The sequence below is a fragment of the Leucoraja erinacea genome, chromosome 2 (assembly GCF_028641065.1).
Source record: "Leucoraja erinacea ecotype New England chromosome 2, Leri_hhj_1, whole genome shotgun sequence".
Lineage (NCBI taxonomy): Eukaryota > Metazoa > Chordata > Chondrichthyes > Rajiformes > Rajidae > Leucoraja > Leucoraja erinaceus.
This window is the reverse complement of record NC_073378.1, coordinates 50618780-50638931: the sequence shown is the minus strand read 5'-3', so window position 1 is coordinate 50638931 and position 20152 is coordinate 50618780. Positions and strand designations below refer to the sequence as shown.

The 20152-nt window shown below is 41.7% G+C and overlaps 1 long non-coding RNA gene across 1 annotated transcript; it reads right to left on the bottom strand.

Annotated features, from left to right (window-relative positions):
- Positions 1-231: 231 nt before the first annotated feature.
- LOC129709938 (uncharacterized) lies at positions 232-17241 on the bottom strand. Its single transcript, XR_008725602.1, has 3 exons — positions 16380-17241; positions 16006-16056; positions 232-968 (listed from the first exon to the last, which is right to left on the bottom strand). It is a non-coding gene; the product is annotated as an uncharacterized LOC129709938 (long non-coding RNA).
- Positions 17242-20152: the final 2911 nt, after the last annotated feature.

The window sequence follows — 20152 nt, the reverse complement described above, 5'->3', positions numbered from 1 at the left end:
ATCAATATGGAAGTATTATCATCACAAATACCATATAGGATCAAGACTCATTATCACCTCCTTTGGATAACTAGGATGAGTAAAACATGGCCTCTTTAGTTCCATCCTCATCCTGAAAATAAAATGGAAAGGTGGATGAACCATAGCAATTTGCCAATCTTAATTTGACAGTGTCTCCTTTTCCCTCTCAGAAAAATAGAACAATATTCAGAACAGCATGCATAATCATTTGGCAGCTGATACAATCTTGGTTTGACTTTATATTAATGTTTATTTATAATCAAAGGTGTCCATATTTTTTAGGTCCCCATTCAAATACTTTCTCCATTGTCCAAGTCTGCAGTTGTTCAACACACAACCAATTCAACCTAAAATGATCAGGGATAGACAATCACTTTTACCAGTGATAACCTTCAAAAAGTTCAAGAAAGAATTAAAACCAGAAATTAACTTCCTCGTGTTTATGTTCGAACAGCTGCATTGATGAAGATAGAGGTGGTTGTGTGTGGAAAAAGGGGCAATGAGGGAAAGGGATCCAAATAACATTTCCCATGTATCAAGCATTCTATGAGGCCTTTTGTATTAAAACTATTTGATATACGTAAAATTAAAATCAAATTTGTGCAAAAATTAGAATTGTGAAAGTGCATCAATATTTGATATTCAAAAAGTATCAAGCAGTGATACATAGACAACCAAATCAAAGGTAGAATATAAAATATCCCCCTTCTCCCAGTATATTGCTGCATGCTTCACATTAACATTCCCCTAGAGGTTTTGGCATTTTTAAAAAGGATCAACATTGCAGTTTCATAAAAGCAGATCTTTAAAGATTAGTTAATTACCTTTTCCACAGTATCTAGAGATGAAGTTGAAGATGGCTGTGCATCACATTCTCTCTGCACAAACACAGTTCCTGGATTAATCATTTCAGGACAAGGAAAATTTACGTATGCCCCTGTGGAAGGCTAATAATGGAAGAAATGGGGAGGGGACAGGGGGGGGGTTGAGAGTTACAACATTTTTTAGTTCCTTACACTTAAACATATTGTGAAAATTTAGTAACCTTAATTCTGTTGTTTGAAAAGTAATTTGAGAGTTAATTTGAGTTCATACTCAAACGTTACATTAATGGTGCGGTCATGGAGTCTTACAGCATAAAAACAGGCCTTTTGGCAAGTTAGTCCCATTTTTCAGCCGTTGGCTCATATCCCTCTAAACCTTTCATATCCAGGTACCTTTCCAAGTGTCCTTTAAATGGTGTTATTGTACCAGCTTCAACTATTTCCTCTGGAAGCTCGTTCCATAAACCCACTGCACTCTGAGTTAAGCACCACCCTCTGAGCATCATTTTGCAAGCACAAAGCTTAACTGATTGAAAGGAGGAACTGAGGCTAGAACTGTGACACGTATGCTACAAAATACAATAACCTTATTCTTTTTACACATTAAATATCAGAAACCCAAAGTTGGAGTAACTCAGTTGGATACAAAAAGTTGGAGTAACTTAGCGCATCAGGCAGCATCTCTTGAGAAAAGGAATAGGTGACGTTTCAGGTTGAGAACCTTCTTCAAACAGTCAAAAGAAAGGGAAATGAGATATAGATGGTGATATAGAGATATAAAATAAATGAATGAAAGATGTGCAAAAAAGTAATGATCAAGGAATGATGGAGCCCCCAATGGTCCAGTACTGGCTGTGGGCTAGGTGATAACGAGTTATAGAGACAGTGAAACTCAACAGGACTAGGGTGGGGGAGGGACAGAGAGAGGATGCAAGGGTTACTTGAAGTTAGAGAAATCAATATTCGTAATGCTGGGTTGCAAGCAGCTGCCCAAGCAAAATATAAGGTACTGTTCCTCCAATTTACGTTTGGCTTCACTCTATGATAATGGAGGCAGCCCAGGTCAGGAGGGCGAGTATAGGAATGGAAATATTTTGGGTTACTTCTTGGATATTTCCCAGAAGAAAAAGAAAGCAGCCTATTATTTTTTAGATTGCAGTAATTTTGAATGCATGTTTATTTTCCCCATAGTAAATAAGTGGAACATTTAAGCTTCATAGAGAACCTTCATAAACCTTTCAAATATATTCAAGTAATTAGTCTTTGCAAATAAAACATTCAAAGTAATGGAAAAGCACAGTATTTTCTCTGCACCTCAGAAACAGCCAGTTTAATTTAATTGATCACATCATAAATTAACTTGAGCATATCCTCCACAGAACACCCATCTTACACTAAGACTGTACATAACAACTTATTTGGGAGACCAGTGGGATGGATTTGCAAGCTGCTGATGGATTGCAGGACTCTTCTGCCATGTGGGAACTTGCTTCATAAATCTAGTGCAAGATTGGGATCACAATACACGTTCCATCTTCATAACGTATGAATGAATCAAACCAGTACTTAATTCCACACAGAACATTGACATAGCTGAACATGGTTAATAGTTCCCCTGTGAAAACTCCATGGATAGGCAAGTGCAAATTGAACATTATAGCCGTATAGGGCGACACAGTGGCGCAGTGGTAGATATGCTGCCTTACAGCGCCAGATACCCGGGTTCGATCCTAAATATGGGAGCTGTCTGTACAGAGTTTGTACATTCTCCCTGTGACCATGTAGGTTTTCTCAGAGATCTTCGGTTTCCTCTCACACTCAAGACGTACAGGTTTGTACGATTTACTTGGGTATAAGTGTAAATTGTCCCTAGGGTGTGTAGGGTAATGTTAATGTGCGGGGATCGCTGGTCGGTGCGGACTCGGTGGGCCAAAGGGTCTGTTTTAGCGCTGTAACCTCAGCTAATGCTCCTATAATGTTAGCTAATGCTCCTATAATGTTAGCTAATGCAACCCCCTTTTTAAAAAGGGAGGGAGAGAGAAAACGGGGAATTACAGACCAGTTAGTCTAAGATCGGTAGTGGGGAAGCTAGAGTCAGTTATTAAAGATGGAATAGCAGAACATTTGGAAAGTGGTGAAATCATTGGACAAAGTCAGCATGGATTTATGAAAGGTAAATCTTGTCTGACGAATCTTATAGAATTTTTCGAGGATGTAACTAGTAGAGTGGATAAGGGAGAACCAGTGGATTAGTTATATCTGGACTTTCAGAAGGCTTTCGACAAGGTCCCACATAAGAGATTAGTATACAAACTTAAAGCACACGGTATTGGGGGGTTCAGTAATGATGTGGATAGAGAACTGGCTGGCAAACAGGAAGCAAAGAGTAGGAGTAAACGGGTCCTTTTCACAATGGCAGGCAGTGACTTTCATGGGGTACCGCAAGGCTCAGTGCTGGGACCCCAGCTATTTGCAATATATATTAATGATTTGGACAAGGGAATTGAATGCAACATCTCCAAGTTTGCGGATGACACGAAGCTGGGGGGCAGTGTTAGCTATGAGGAGGATGTTAGGAGGCTGCAAAGTGACTTGGATAGGCTGGGCGAGTGGGCAAATGTTTGGCAGATGTAGTATAATGTGGATAAATATGAGGTTATCCGTTTTGGTGACAAAAACAGGAAAGTAGACTATTATCTAAATGGTGGCCGATTAGGAAAAGGGGAGATGCAACAACCTGGGCGTCATGGTACACCAGTCATTGAAAGTAAGCACGCAGGTGCACCAGGCAGTGAAGAAAGCGAATGGTATGTTAGCATTCATAGCAAAAGGATTTGAGTATAGGAGCAGGGAGGTTCTACTGCAGTTGTACAGGGTCTTGGTGAGACCACACCTGGAGTATTGCGTATAGTTTTGGTCTCCAAATCTGAGGAAAGACATTCTTGCCATAGAGGGACTACAGACAAGGTTCACCAGACTAATTCCTGGGATGTCAGGACTTTCATATGAAGAAAGACTGTATAGACTCGGCTTGTACTCGCTAGAATTTAGAAGATTGAGGGGGATCTTATAGAAACTTACAAAATTCTTGAGGGGTTGGACAGGCTAGATGCAGGAAGATTGTTCCCGATGTTGGGGAAGTCCAGGGACAAGGGGTCACAGCTTAAGGATAAGGGGGAAATCCTTTAGGACCGAGATGAGAAAAACATTTTTCACACACAGAGTGGTGAATCTCTGGAACTCTCTGCCACAGAAGGTAGTTGAGGCCAGTTCATTGGCTATATTTAAGAGGGAGTTAGATGTGGCTCTTGTGGCTATAGGGATCAGGGGGTATGGAGAGAGGGCAGGTACAGGATACCGAGTTGGATGATCAGCCATGATCATATTGAATGGCGGTGCAGGCTCGAAGGGCCGAATGGCCTGCACCTATTTTCTATGTATCTCTAAGCAAAACTATAAATACAAAAATACAAGCAGCTGAGTAGCTGGAATTGTAGATGAGTAGAGGGAATTAAGGGACATGCTTGAGGAGATCATGGGAGCAAAAACTGGTATGAGAATGATCTGGCTGATATGATTTGGGACAAACAAAATGATTATCTTCCCTCTACCATCAGGCAAGAGATATAAAAATGTTAAAACACCTCCAAATTCAGGGACAGTTTCTTCTCAGCTGTCCCCTGTTTTAATGTCACCCCTTGCATCTAGAAGTGACATTAAAACAGGAGATGTGGAGTCAGTATGGATAGAACTAAGGAATTGTAAGGGTCTGTAATTGGTACTGGACCCCAAGAAAGGGAGTTTGTAGTGCCTTCATGATGGATCTTAGAGCAGCTTGTATTGGAGCCTACCATGGAGACGGCAATTCTGGATTTAGTGTTATGTAATGAACCATATTTGATAAAGGAACTTGAGGTTAATGAGCCATTAGGAGGTATGGTCAGGTTTAATCTACAATTAGAGTAGATCGGAGGTGTCAGTGTTACAGTTGAATAAAGGGGACTATGGGGCCATGAGGGAGGAGCTGGCCAAAGTTGACTGGAAAGATACACTAGCAGGGATGACAATGGAACAACAATGGCAGGTATTTCTAGGAATAATACAGAAGGTGCAGGATCAGTTCATTCCTAGGAGGAAGAAAGATTCCAAGGGGAGTAAGGAGCGACCGTGGCTGACAAGGGACGTCAGGGACAGTATAAAAATAAAAGAAAAGTACAATGTAGCAAAGATGAGCAGGAAGCAAGAGGATTGGGTAATGTTTAAAGAGCAACAGAAGATAACTAAAAAGACAATAAGGGGAGCAAAGATGAGGTACGAAGGAAAGCTAGCCAAGAATATAAAGGAGGATAGTAAAAGCTTCTTTAGGTATGTGAAGAGGAAAAAAATAGTTAAGACCAAAGTTGGACCCTTGAAGAACGAAAAAGGTAAATTTATTATGGGGAACAAGGAAATGGTAGATGAGTTGAACAGGTACTTTGGATCCGTCTTTACTAAGGAGGACACAAACAATCTTCCTGATATAGTAGTAGCCAGAGGATCTGGGGTGACGGAGGAACTGAAGGAAATCCACATTATGCAGGAAATGGTGTTGGATAGACTGATGGGACTGAAGGCTGATAAATCCCCAGGGCCTGATGGTCTGCATCCCAGGGTATTTAAGGAAGTGGCTCTAGAAATGGTGGATGCATTGGTGATAATTTTCCAATGTTCTATAGACTCAGGATTACTGTGGATTACAGGGTAGCTAATGTTATTCCACTTTTTAAGAAAGGTGGGAGAGAGAAAACAGTGAATTATAGACGTTAGCCTGATATCGGTGGTGTAGAAGATGCTGAAGTCAATTATAAAAGATGAAATAGCCGCACATTTGGATAGCAGTAACAGGATTGGTCCGAGTCAGCATAGATTTAAAAAGGTGAAAATCATGCTTGGCTAATCTTCTGGAATTTTTTGAGGATATAACTAGGAAAATGGACAAGGGAGAGTCAGTGGATGTAGTGTACCTGGACTTTCAGAAAGCATTTGATAAGGTCCCACATAGGAGTTTAATGGGCAAAATTGGGGCACATGGCATTGGGGGTAGAGTGCTGACATGGATAGAAAATTGGTTGGCAGACAGGAAACAAAGAGTAGGGATTAACTGGTCCCTTTCAGAATGGCGGGCAGTGACTAGTTGGGTACCACAAGGCTCGGTGCTGGGACCGCAGCTATTTATAATATACATCAATGATTTGGATGAAGGAATTCAAAGTAACATTAGCAAATTTGCAGATGACACAAAGCTGGGTGGCAGTGTGAACTGTGAGGAGGATGCTATGAGAATGCAGGGTGACTTGGACAGGTTGGGGAAGTGGGCAGATGCATGAAGTTTAATGTGGATAAATGTGAGGTTCCCCACTTTGGTCTCAAAAACACGAAGGCAGATTACTATCTAAATGGCGTCAAGTTGGGAAAAGGAGAAGTACAACGGGATCTGGGGGTCCTTGTTCATCTGTCTATGAAAGTAAGCATGCATGCAGGCAGTGAAGAAAGCGAATGGCATGTTGGCCTTTATAAGAGGAGCTGAGTATAGGGGCAAAGAGATCCTTCTGCGATAAACATTTGTCACAAATGGGAGGTATTTGGATAACATTTATTCAGTCTAGTTTTTGAATAATATGTAAAATTTTGAATTGTATTAAGTTATGTCTTACATTAATCGAACATTTATGTATATATATATATCAGATTATCTAGTCTCTCTTTCTTTCTCTCATTAAAAAATGTTTTTACAAAATGAAGCTGTACATGGCAACGTGCCAACATATATTTGGCACCTGAAAAAAGGTACCACAGTATTGTACTTACTTCTAAGAAATAAATAAAAAGAAAAAAAAAAGAAAAAAAAGAAAAAAAATAGGTCCTTCTGCATTTGTACAGAGACCTAGTGACACCACACCTGGAGTATTGTGTGCAGTTTTGGTCCACTAATTTGAGGAAGGACATTCTTGCTATTGAGGGAGTGCAGCAAGGTTAATGCATTTCGTTGTCTCTGTACTGTACACTGACAATGACAATTAAAATTGAATCTGAATCTGAATCTGAATTCCCGGGATGGCAGGACTGTCATATGCTGAGAGAATGGAGCGGCTGGGCTTGTACACTATGGAGTTTAGAAGGATGAGAAGGGATCTTATTGAAACATATAAGATTGTTAAGGGTTTGGACACCCTAGAGGCAGGAAACATGTTCCCGATGTTGGGGGAGTCCAGAACCAGGGGCCACAGTTTAAGAATAAGAGGTAAGCCATTTAGAATGGAGATGAGGAAACACTTTTTCTCACAGAGAGTGTGAGTCTGTGGAATTCTCTGCCGGAGGCCGGTTCTCTGGATACTTTCAAGAGAGAGCTGGATAGGGCTCTTAAAGATAGCGGAGTCGGGGGATAAGGGGAGAAGGCAGGAACGGGGTACTGATTGAGGATGATCAGCAATGATCACATTGAATGGCAGTGCTGGCTCGATGGGCCGAATGGCCTACTCCTGCACCTATTGTCTTTTGCCTAGTATTGTTCTGCAGGGGTCGGTGCTGGGGCCTCAACTCTTCACGTTGTATTTCAAAGATGGTTGAGGGAATTAAAATCTTTGTGGCCAAGTTTGCAGAAGATACAAAGATAGGAGGAGGGGCAGGTCACGTCGAGAAACCAGGGTCTCTGCAGAAGGTCTTGGACAGGTTGGGAGAGTGAGCAAAGAAGTGGCAGATGGAATACAGCATAGCAAAATGTGGAGTCATGCATTTTGGTAGTAGAAATAAAAGAGTAGACTATTTTATAAATGGGGAGGGGATTCAGAAATCACAGGTTCAAAGCGACTTGGTGCTGGAGCAGGATTCCCAAAAAGTTAATTTGCAGGTAGACACAAAATGCTGGAGTAACTCAGTGGGATAGGCAGCATCTCAGGAGAGAAGAAATGGGCTGCTGCCTGTCCCGCTGAGTTATTCCAGCATTTTGTGTCTACCTTCGATTTAAACCGGCATCTGCATTTCTTTCCTGCACATGTTAATTTACAGGTTATGTTGGTAGTAAGGAAGGCAAATGTGTTTATCTCAAGTGCACCAGCATATAAAAATAGGGATGTAATGCTGAAGCTTTATAAACACCGGTCAGGCTGCATTTGGAGTATTTTGAGCAGTTTTGGGGACCATATCTGAGAAAGGATGTGCTGGCATTGAGAAGGTCCAGAGGAGTTTTACTACAACAATTGGGTTAATGTATGATGAGTGTTTGACGGTACTGGGTCTGTACTCGCTAGTTTATAAATATGAGGGGGGACCCCAATTATATTTACCGAATAGTGAAAGACCTCCACTAGTGGGGGAGTCTAGGACCAGAGGGCATAGCCTCAAAATAAAAAGGAGATTAGGAGAAATTTATTTGGTCAGAGGGTCGAGAATCTGTGGAATTCGTTGACACAGATGGCAGTTGAGGTCATCATTGGGTATTTTTAAGGCTGAGATTGCCAGATTCATGATTAGTAAGGGTGTCAAAGGTTATGGGGAGAAGCCAGGAAAATGGGGTTAAGAGGAACAGATAGATCAGTCATGATTAAATGGCAGAGTGCACTCGATGGGTCAACTGGCCTAATTATGCTTCGATGACTTATGAACATGATCAGGGATTGCACTTAATTTTTTTTTGCAAAACTATTAGTTAAATATTGAATTTTTAAAAAATCTGTATGTATTGTGTTATATGTTTCTATTGCTGCAAGTAAGTATTTTGTTGTTCTGTTGTCAATGCATAATAAGCACACTTGATTTTTGCCTCTCGAGTCATGTGTAAATCATAGCTCACAAATTTGAGCAAGTTATTTTAAAGCACAGTAAGTTGATAAGGTCAGGGCCGTGGATGTAGTTTATATGGACTTCAGCTAGACCTATGATAAGGTTCTGCATGGTTGGCTGCTCGGATCCAGGGAAATCGAGGTAACAGGATACAAAATTAGCTTCATGGCAGGTAGCAGGGGTGTTGGTGGAAGATTCTTTCTCGGATTGAAGGCCTGTGATTAATCTTATGCCTCAGGAGTGGGTGTTGGACAATCGCTCTTCGCTATATAAACAATTTGGATGAGAATGTATTTGGCATGATTAATAATTTGAAAGTGACACAAAAATAGGTGATATCGCACAGTGAAGATGGTTATCAAGAAATACATTGATCAGGGATCTTGATCAGCTGGATAAGTGTGCTAATGAATGGCTAGTGGTTTAATTTAGAAAAGTGCGCAAGTATTTTGGGAAGTCAAATTAGGGCAGGACCTTCACTGCACTATAAGACTCTGGAGAATGTTCGAAAGCTGAGATCTTGGAGTACAAGTACATGGTTTCCAGAAAGTGGCATCACAGGTAGGTGGGTGGTGAAAGCGAGCGTTGGCACACTGACAATGAGTCAGAGAATCGAGTATATAAGTTGGGATGTTCTGGTGGATGTGGCTGAGCAATACGGAGAGGTTGGGCAAATTAGGACTATTTCTTGGGATGCAGTAAGCCATGGTCTGATCTTATAGATAGGATAAATGCACAGTTTTGTTCCCAGGGTAGGAGAATCAAGAACTAAAGAGCATAGGTTGAGATGAGAGTGGAAGGATTTAAATGGACCAATGTTTTCATCACACAGATGCATCATCACAGCTAATAGCAGTTAGAAACATAGAAAGTAGGTGCAGGAGTAGGCCATACGGCCCTTCGAGCCTGCACCGCCATTCAATATGATCATGGCTGATCATCCAACTCGGTATCCTGTACCACCTGCCTTCTCTCTTTAGCCACAAGGATCACATCTAACTCCCTCTTAAATATAGCCAACAAACTGGCCTCAACTACCTTCTGTTACAGAGTTACAGAGATTCAACACTCACTGTGTGAAAAAAAAAAAAATTCTCATCTCGGTCCTAAAGGATTTCCCCTTTATCCTTAAACTGTGACCCCTCGTCCTGTACTTCCCCAACGTCGGGAACAATCTTCCTGCATCTAGCCTGTCCAACCCCTTAAGAATTTTGTAAGTTTCTATAAAGATCCCCCCTCAATCTTCTAAATTCTAGCGAGTACAAACCGAGTTTATCCAGTCTTTCTTCATATGAAAGTCCTGACATCCCAGGAATCAGTCTGGTGGACCTTCTCTGTATTCCCTCTATGGCAAGAACAGTTGCGTCAAGTATAATCATATTGTGTCAAGTATAATCACAAGAAGGAGATGTCAGGCAATCTGATTCAGTGCGATGCTTGCAGTATGTGGGAGGTCAAGGACACCGCTGATGCCTCTGGCTGCTACAAATGCGAGAAGTGCATCCAGGTAGAGCTCCCGAAGGACCGTGTTGGGGAACTGGAGAAGCAAGTGGATGACCTCCGGTTCGTCCGAGAAACTGAGTCGTTCCTTGACAAGTCCTACAGTAAGATTGTTACACCTAAGGTACTGGAAGAGAGAAGGTGGGAGACAGTGAGAAAGGGAGGGAAGCATGGAATGCAAACGTCCCCGGGTGTTGTATCTCTTGTGAACAGGTTCACCCACTTAGAAGCTGTCGGGACAGAAGACATGTTTACACTGAGCGGCGGACTGGCTTGCGATGCGAATAGGGCTGTTGAGCCAAAACCAAAAAGGCCTAAGGCAGGCAACGCCATCGTAGTGGGAGACTCTATTGTGAGAGGTACGGACAGGGGTTTCTGCAGCAACAGACGGGATCCGAGGATGGTGTGCTGCCTTCCTGGTGCCAGGATCCAGGATGTCACGGACAGAGTGCAGAAAATCCTCAAGGGTGAAGGTGAACATCCGGAAGTGGTAGTGCATGTCGGCATAAACGATGTCGGAAAGGAGGGGATGAATATTCTGCAGCGTGACTTTAGAGAGCTCGGAAAAATGCTGAAAAGCAGGACCTCCAGGGTTGTTATCTCCGGTTTGCTTCCAGTTCCTCGTGCTAGCGAGAGCAGGAACAGGGAGATACAGGACCTGAACGTGTGGCTGAGGAACTGGTGCACGGGGCAGGGATTTAGATTCTTAGATCACTGGGATCTGTTTTGGGGTAAGGGGGAACTGTACATCAGGGACGGATTGCATCTTAACAGGTGTGGGACCAGCATTCTGGCAGGCAGGTTTGCCATTGCTACACGGGTGGTTTTAAACTGAATAAGGGGGGTGGGGTGTCGAATGGGATAGTGGAGGATGGAGTTAAAGGGAAAGGGTTTCTTAAATGTGTGAGCGTAGAGACAGAGGGGTTTGAAATGAGGGTAAAAGCAATAGGTAGCAAGGTGAAAAGTAAAAGTGGCAGGCCGGCAAATCCAGGGCAAAAATCAAAAAGGGACACTTTTCAGCATAATAGTATAAAGGGTAAGAGTGTTGTAAAAACAAGCATGAAGGCTTTGTGTCTCAATGCAAGGAGCATTCGTAATAAGGTGGATGATTTGAATGTGCAGATAGCTATTAATGACTATGATATAGTTGGGATCATGGAGACATGGCTCCAGGGTGACCAAGGCTGGGAGCTGAACATCCAGGGATATTCAATATTCAGGAGGGATAGACAGAGAGGGAAAGGAGGTGGGGTAGCGTTGCTGGTTAGAGAGCAGATTAACGCAATAGAAAGGAAGGACATTAGCTTTGAGGATGTGGAATCGATATGGGTAGAGCTGCGAAACACTAAGACGCTAAGGAGCAGAAAACGCTAGTGGGAGTTGTGTACAGGCCACCTAACAGTAGTAGTGGAGTTGGGGATGGCATCAAACAGGAAATTAGAAATGCGTGCAACAAAGGTAAAACAGTTATAATGGGTGACTTCAATCTACATATAGATTGGGTGAATCAAATTGGCAGGGGTGCTGAGGAAGAGGATTTCTTGGAATGTATGCGGGATAGTTTTCTAAACCAACATGTAGAGGAACCAACGAGATGGCAGGCTATTCTAGACTGGGTATTGAGTAATGAGGAAGGGTTAGTTAGCAGTCTTGTTGTGCGTGGCCCCTTGGGCAAGAGTGACCATAATATGGTTGAGTTCTTCATTAGGATGGAGAGTGACATCGTTAATTCAGAAACAAGGGTCCTGAACTTAAAGAAAGGTAACTTTGAGGGTATGAGACATGAATTGGCCAAAATAGACTGGCGATTGATTCTTAATGGGTTGACGGTGGATATGCAATGGAAGGCATTTAAAGACTGCATGGATGAACTACAACAATTGTTCATCCCAGTTTGGCAAAAAAAGGGAAATCAGGGATGGTATCAAAACAAAAGATGAAGCGTACAAATTAGCCAGAAAAAGCAGCCTACCAGAGGACTGGGAGAAATTCAGAGACCAGCAGATGAGGACAAAGGGCTTAATTAGGAAAGGGAAAATAGATCATGAAAGAAAACTGGCAGGAAACATAAAAACCGACTGCAAAAGCTTTTATAGATATGTGAAGAGAAAAAGATTAGTTAAAACAAATGTAGGTCCCTTGCAGTCAGAAACAGGTGAATTGATCATGGGGATCAAGGACATGGCAGACCAATTGAATAACTACTTTGGTTCTGTCTTCACTAAGGAAGACATAAATAATCTGCCGGAAATAGCAGGGGACCGGGGGTCAAATGAGATGGGGGAACTGAGTGAAATCCAGGTTAGCCGGGAAGTGGTGTTAGGTAAATTGAATGGATTAAAGGCCGATAAATCCCCAGGGCCAGATAGGCTTATCCCAGAGTACTTAAGGAAGTAGCCCCAGAAATAGTGGATGCATTAGTGATAATTTTTCAAAACTCTTTAGATTCTGGAGTAGTTCCTGAGGATTGGAGGGTAGCTAATGTAACTCCACTTTTTAAAAAGGGAGGGAGAGAGAAAACGGGGAATTACAGACCAGTTAGTCTAACGTCGGTAGTGATGAAACTGCTAGAATCAGTTATTAAAGATGGGATAGCAGCACATTTGGAAAGTGGTGAAATCATTGGACAAAGTCAGCATGGATTTATGAAAGGTAAATCATGTCTGACGAACCTTATAGAATTTTTCGAGGATGTAACTAGTCGAGTGGATGAGGGAGAACCAGTGGATGTGTTATATCTGGACTTTCAGAAGGCATTCGACAAGGTCCCACATAAGAGATTAGTATACAAACTTAAAGCACACGGTATTGGGGGTTCAGTATTGATGTGCATAGAGAACTGGTTGGCAGACAGGAAGCAAAGAGTAGGAGTGAACGGGTCCTTTTCACAATGGCAGGCAGTGACTAGTGGGGTACCGCAAGGCTCAGTTCTGGGACCCCAGCTATTTACGATATACATTAATGATTTGGATGAGGGAATTGAATACAACATCTCCAAGTTTGTGGATGACACGAAGCTGGGGGGCAGTGTTAGCTGTGAGGAGGATGCTAGGAAGCTGCAAGGTGACTTGGATAGGCTGGGTGAGTGGACAAATGCATGGCAGATGCAGTATAATGTGGATAAATGTGAGGTTATCCACTTTGGTGGCAAAAATAGGAAAGTAGATTATTATCTGAATGGTGGCCGATTAGGAAAGGGGGTGATGCAACGAGACCTGGGTGTCATGGTACACCAGTCATTAAAAGTAGGCATGCAGGTGCAGCAGGCAGTGAAGAAGGCGAATGGTATGTTAGCATTCATAGCAAAAGGATTTGAGTATAGGAGCAGGGAGGTTCTAATGCAGTTGTACAGGGTCTTAGTGAGACCACACCTGCAGTATTGCGAACAGTTTTGGTCTCCTAATCTGAGGAAAGACTTTCTTGCCATAGAGGGAGTACAGAGAAGGTTCATCAGACTGATTCCTGGGATGTCAGGACTTTCATATGAAGAAAGACTGGATAGACTCGGTTTGTACTCGCTAGAATTTAGAAGATTGAAGAATCTTATAGATCTTATAGAAACTTACAAAATTCTTAAGGGGTTGGACAGGCTAGATGCAGGAAGATTGTTCCCAATGTTGGGGAAGTCCAGAGCAAGGGGTCACAGATTAAGGATAAGGGGGAAATCTTTTAGGACCCAGATGAGGAAAACTTTTTTCACACAGAGAGTGGTGAATCTCTGGAATTCTCTGCCACAGAAGGTAGTTGAGGCCAGTTCATTGGCTATATTTAAGAGGGAGTTAGATGTGGCCCTTGTGGCTAAAGGGATCTGGGGGTATGGAGAGAAGGCAGGAATAGGATACCGAGTTGGATGATCAGCCATGGTCATATTGAATGGCGGTGCAGGCCCGAAGGGCCGAATGGCCTACTCCGGCACCTATTTTCTATGTTTCTATATCACTATTAGAAGTGTGTGTGTGTGTGTGTGCGTGTGTGTGTGTGTGTGTGTCTGTGTGTGTGTGTCTGTGATCACATCTTCGCAAAAACTCTCCGTGGTAATGATAAAATCTTTACATATTCCGGTGGAGATTTATCCCCTGGAGACCAAAATCTACTTATGTGAAAATGTCAGGCTTTATTTCTCTACTTATTACTGAAAATGTTTAAAAATACTTTGAATTTACAATGGTTTTTCCAATTAAAATCATTCTTCACAGCTTCCAACACACTTCGATACAATATTGCAAGACAGTAACACTAGCAGCAACACTGAACTTTTCAGCTCAATGGCATCTCACAGCAAGTGCACATTGGCAACAATGTTGCCATCATAGCTCCTGACAGGACAGGAGGGAGAGGGTCAATTGGTAAGGTGTTATTGGGATTTATTTTTCAACTCCAGTGCTGGGGGAGGCTCACGAGCTATGATCTTTGCTGAGGAGTGCTTGAATCTTACCTTTGGCAACGGGTCCGTGGGGGCCACGGGTAGGGGACGGGTGAGTTGGGGGCTGCACTTGGTCTAGTGACATTTAAAAGACATTTGGACAACTACATGGATAGGTAATGTTTAGAGGGATACGAACCAAACACCGTCAAATGGGACCAGCTTTGATGGGCATCTTGATCATCATTGAAAAGATGGGCCAAAGGGCCTGTTTCCATGCTGTACTACTATGACTCTATAATTTCCTTTGAAATCCATGTAGTTTCATATCCTGCACCATATCATATCTGATAAAGAATCTGAGGCAGTTACCCAGATTAGAATCCCAGCAAGACAAGTCTGAGGATGAACTTCAGTGGCAGAGTGCTTTGATTAATTAGGCCTTCAGTACAAGGACTGGAAATCTTGGACCTACTCCAATTGCATTGGACAAACACCAACGATTTTAATCGTGTCTGCCTCTTAATTGGTCTTGATGAGAAAGTGAGCAATGGTCTTAATGATAAAAATGGTCTTAATGAGAAAAATAATGGGAAGGGGAAATGTGCAAGGCTCTGGAACCAAGGGTGCTGGAAAATTGGCGGTGGACCTGTACAACAAGGTCATATGGAGAGGTTGGGCAAGAGCTGGCAAGATGTAGGTGCATCTAGATGAAAAAGGATTGATTGGCAGATGGAGTCATAGGGCAGATAGAGCAGTATGGGAATGGGCAGGGGAATTGAAATAGCTTGCATCTGGAAGATCCAGCAGGGCGGATGAAAGGTCTTGACCGGAAATGTTTGTAGTGGCCATTTGGCTTGTTTTGCATGTCATTGATGACGGCATGTGCCTTTAAATTTTAGACTGCCCGTTATATTGTGGGCGGGATTTATGCTGCCCATTTAGCGGCTAAAGGGACTAATCTCTTGAACGATATAAAAATCTGCTGCTACAACGTTAACTGTCCATTTACCTCCACAGATGCTGTCTGTCCCGAGTTCCTCCAAATTAGCTCAACATTTACGATGAATGAGGTGTACAAGAAACAGAGGACCTTTGGTCAAGTAATATTCTAGATCAGGAACAAGAGCATGATCTCAAGTGGCAAGGTGGAGTGAGAGCTTGAACCTCCGGTTTATTTTATATTTTATCATTTTCCATATTGCTTAACTCTAAAACCATTGGATCTTGCAGAAATTGAATTGTTGAGTTTAACACCCTGGTTAAACTACACGTTGCCTTGGTTGGTCTATGTTTTTATTTAAAATATGTTGCTGATACATTTATGTCAAGTGAATAATTCTCAGAGCTCTCTCAAAATTGGGAAAGACCACTACTTGACAATTCCAATCTTAAACTGGGTACGTAAAAAAGAAAAATGCTGAACCTAAAAAATCAAGGTAGAATTTTATGCATTTAACATTTGTCTATTAACATCACCTGAGGCACCATCCATCTCCAATGACCTCCTGGTGACCACTGTGTTGCTGCCTGTAATGATTGCATGGAAGTCAAATGTCTCAAAAATATCATAAGACAAACTTATTTTTCTATGTTTAGGTGTAACAGACAACAAATGTTAAACATTACACCAAGGCTTATTACATTGTTTTCCTGAAGCCTTACTTTTACCCTGCTTCCTGCCATAAAATCCTCCACTGAACTAAAGCACAAACTACTGTCGTCTAATAAATTCTCTACAAAATCTAAATTATTAGTAATCTTTCACCAGAAACATTTCTAATTACCGCCAAAATGTATTAAATATTTTACATTAGACAGGAATATAATACCACATTATACAAACTATTTACCTGATAATTATACACAGGATGTGGATAACCCACTTGGACTTGTGGTAACGCCACAGCAGGAGGACTGGGATATGAATAGGCCTGCAGAACAATACAATCACAGAAAAATTATTCTCCTTTGCATAAATAGGCTTAATTAAACAGGCTACGTGGTTAGTGATCACACCAAATCTAAAACGTTTAAGATTATCAAAACGTAATATACAAATTAAACAACAATCAGTTTTGCTTAGGAGCAAGGTTAATGATTAAACATTAAAACACCCTGTTCAGAGTCAGAGCATCGAAGGAAGACACACTGGCCCAGTTGGAGGAACTCGGGTCAGACAGCATCTGTGGAGGTAAATGGACAGTTAAGGTTTCTGGTCAAGACCTTTCATCTGCCCTGCTGGGTCTTCCATTTGCAAACTATTTCAATTCCCCTGCCCATATAGGCTGTGGGCCGAGGAGCTTTATTCTACTGTTTCGTGACCCAAGTCACCAAACTACATGAAATTTTCACATATTGTGTAAAAAAATTATATAAATCACCCCTGAAATTCGTCATGAATAAGACTTGCACATTTTTATTAAATTAGAGAAAAAACAGAACATTTTCGGGTACTTTTTAGTCCAATCAAAGCACGTTTAACATCGAGTTGTCTGCCAATTGGCCAATCACGCGCTTTGCTTCAGGCTAGCACACAAAATGGCTGAAGGGGCCTCCACAGATGCCTGTTTTACTGGAGATTCCAATTTGTTGTTCTGTGGAATACATGTCGTGGAAACTTGCAGCAGGGTAATTGAATTTAGTGAGAAAAGCATTAAAAAGGCTGAAGAATGTGCTGCTAAGTGGATAGAAGAGGAAGAAAGCCTTGAAAGCAAAGTCGCTGCTGAACACAAAGAAGACAGTCAGGAACCAACTCTAACTAAAAGGTAAGATCTAAAGTCTGAATTTATGAAAATCTATCTGTATGGACTTTAATTAATTTAATTGCACCCTTTTATAATGTGAATAAATTCATTCATTCACTCATTAATTCATTCATGAAGTTGAGGGCCTAAACTATATGTATCCATAACACAGTCAATTAAACATTGTCACTAATGCCAGCTTGTAGTAGAGTAATAAGTAGAGCCAGGATGTTTAGGCACTAAAAATCTCTGAAATAGGCAGGCAAAATGACATAATAAAATTACATAATAAAATTACAAAAAAGGCACGAAAAAAGTTCCACCACCAGAATATGGTTAAAAATAATAATTATAAAGGTATACTACATTAAATGACCAAAGTTGCCTGATTGCACATAACTACCAGCATTTTTTCAAATTATCTGGTGTTAAACTATGCCGTCTGTCAGACAGAATATGCTACAGTTGTGAAAAACCTCTTTCAACCACAGCTGGGATCACTGATGCATACCTGAAACAAGCTACAAACTCTACATTCATGTCGATATCTTGTGCATTACAACTACCTTTAAGAACTTTAGCTAGGTTTTGTATTTCTTCAAGATCTTTGTCAGCTAAAATCACCCTCTCACATTTTCCTTATATGTCTTCACCTACATCGCCAGGAACTTTAAGTACAAAGTACAGCAAGTGAAGATGTAAACAACTGAGCAATAGTTCAGATCTTTGACTTCCCCAATACCTCATATGTCAAAAAATACTCCTTTGATGGTTGACCTGCCTCCAGTGTACCAATGACCACATTGGCAACAAATCTCCCCACAGCATCAGTTATCTCGTCTATTGGAATCCATATTTTGTTGCATGCAACTTCATCTCTAATTTTCTGCACAACAATGTTGAAGTTGCTGTCAACATAATTTTTCAGTAATGATGACTCGCTTGGTATATGTTCCTCTGTGTATTTCCCTAAAAAACCTCAGAGATTTGCTTTCCAATTTCTACAGTGGAATTCCAGCATCAATGAATGTATTGCACAGATCACTCAAAAACTCAGATATGCAATTGGAGCCAGCAATAAATGTTGTGAGGAGCCAAACTTGCGTATTTCCTACCTTCTGTTTCTCTGCCACCAACTTGTGTTTAGCTGTCTATGCATGCATGGAGATTAAATATTTTTTCTCATGATTCACTGTTTTCTCACATGCATCGCAAAACAGCACACAGTTGACTATAGAGAATATATCACTCCCATGCTCTCTCACGAAATCGTTCAGTTTTTTTTTTACAAGGTGTTGACTTGACTTTAGGCATTTTTGATGCTTGCAAGGGTAGATCCCACAGGATGCAGGAGATTCAGACCTCTATAGGCAGGCCAAGTGCAAGCTAAGAAGAGGAGTCAGAGCTGCCAAGGACAGGTACTCTGAGAAGTTGAGGAACAAGTTCTCAGCAAATGACTCTTCTTCACTGTGGAAGGGTTTGCAAGAAATCACAAGCTACAAGAGGAAACCCCCCCCCCCGCTCCTTAGACAATCATCAGCTGACCAACGACCTGAACGAGTTCAACTGCAGTTTCGATAACCAGAAGCTTAACCCTGGTAACCCTAACCAACACTTCACACCTACTCACAGCTTGATTCCAGTTTGCAAAGACTGGACCCTTTCCCACACACCTCTCTTCAATCACCACTTAACACCCAGGTTTTGCCCCGGTGATGTAAATTTTCTTGTAAGTTACGTTAAAACGGCAAAAAAGGCTGATTTAGGCACTCGATCATGAAAAAGGCATTATCTTCCTGAAATCATCAAAAAAGGCACGAAAAGGCACATGGCATTTATGGCAAAATCCTGGCTCTAGTAATAAGTCTTTAACAGCTAATCTCGGAGCTGCCTGCGATAACTTACCGGGAAAAAGTGCTCCGACCGCGGGGCCTAGGGACTTAATATAGTGAAGACGCGGTCTCAATTAAGAAGTGGCCGATTCGCGAACGCGGAGCCACGGATCATCTCCGTGGGCGGGGGGGGGGCTGTACATAGTGCCGTCTGTAGCGGCCATTTCCAGGCCACGACCACGGGAGATAAAACGGAGGGATATTGATCGCACTTTATAGGCTTCCATTGCAGTGAGAAATGGTCAGAAATGGTTAATGTTTTTGTAGACATGAATTGGTGATATGTGATCTTGAACTAGTTTTTCTATGGTAGTAACCTATTGTTATTCTCATTAACATTCTTCTTGGTCCTCCAAAATATTCCAAATGGAATTTAAACTGGAGGTGGAATTTTATTAAGATTGATTAACATTATTCATTAACAATTATTAATTAATTTATTAATTATTATTAATTAACAAAATTTATTAACATTAAGAAGAAGTTGAAATGTTATGAATGGAAGTCCATGCAGACCTAGGTACTATGAGATGTTTCTTTCTCTAGCTATTCTGCACCCTCTGCTCCTGCACTTGAGCGAGTCTTATCTGTGGCAGTAAATTACAGTGTAAGTCTCATTGACATTAAGAAGAATTGACATTTTATGAATTGAAGTCCATGCAGACCGAAGTAATATGAGAGGTTTTTTTTTCTGCAGCTTCTGCCCCTCCACTCTTCAGAGCCTGTCCACAAAAGTGTTTTGTGTGGACATGCACTGTACTTTAATGAACACTAATTTGATAATTTGCAGACTTGCCATCCCAGAGGCCAGAGTCCTGGCTGCAGGGAACAAATTCAACTGCAGATTGGCTATGGAAGTCCCGCTAAGGTCGAGATCGGCCATTGGCCATCTCTCCTGTTCTGGGCATCACATTTTCGGAGGGACTTCCAGGGGGGAATCCTCCCCATTGCGAGAGCATGCAGTTTTATCGCCAAGAACAAAAATTT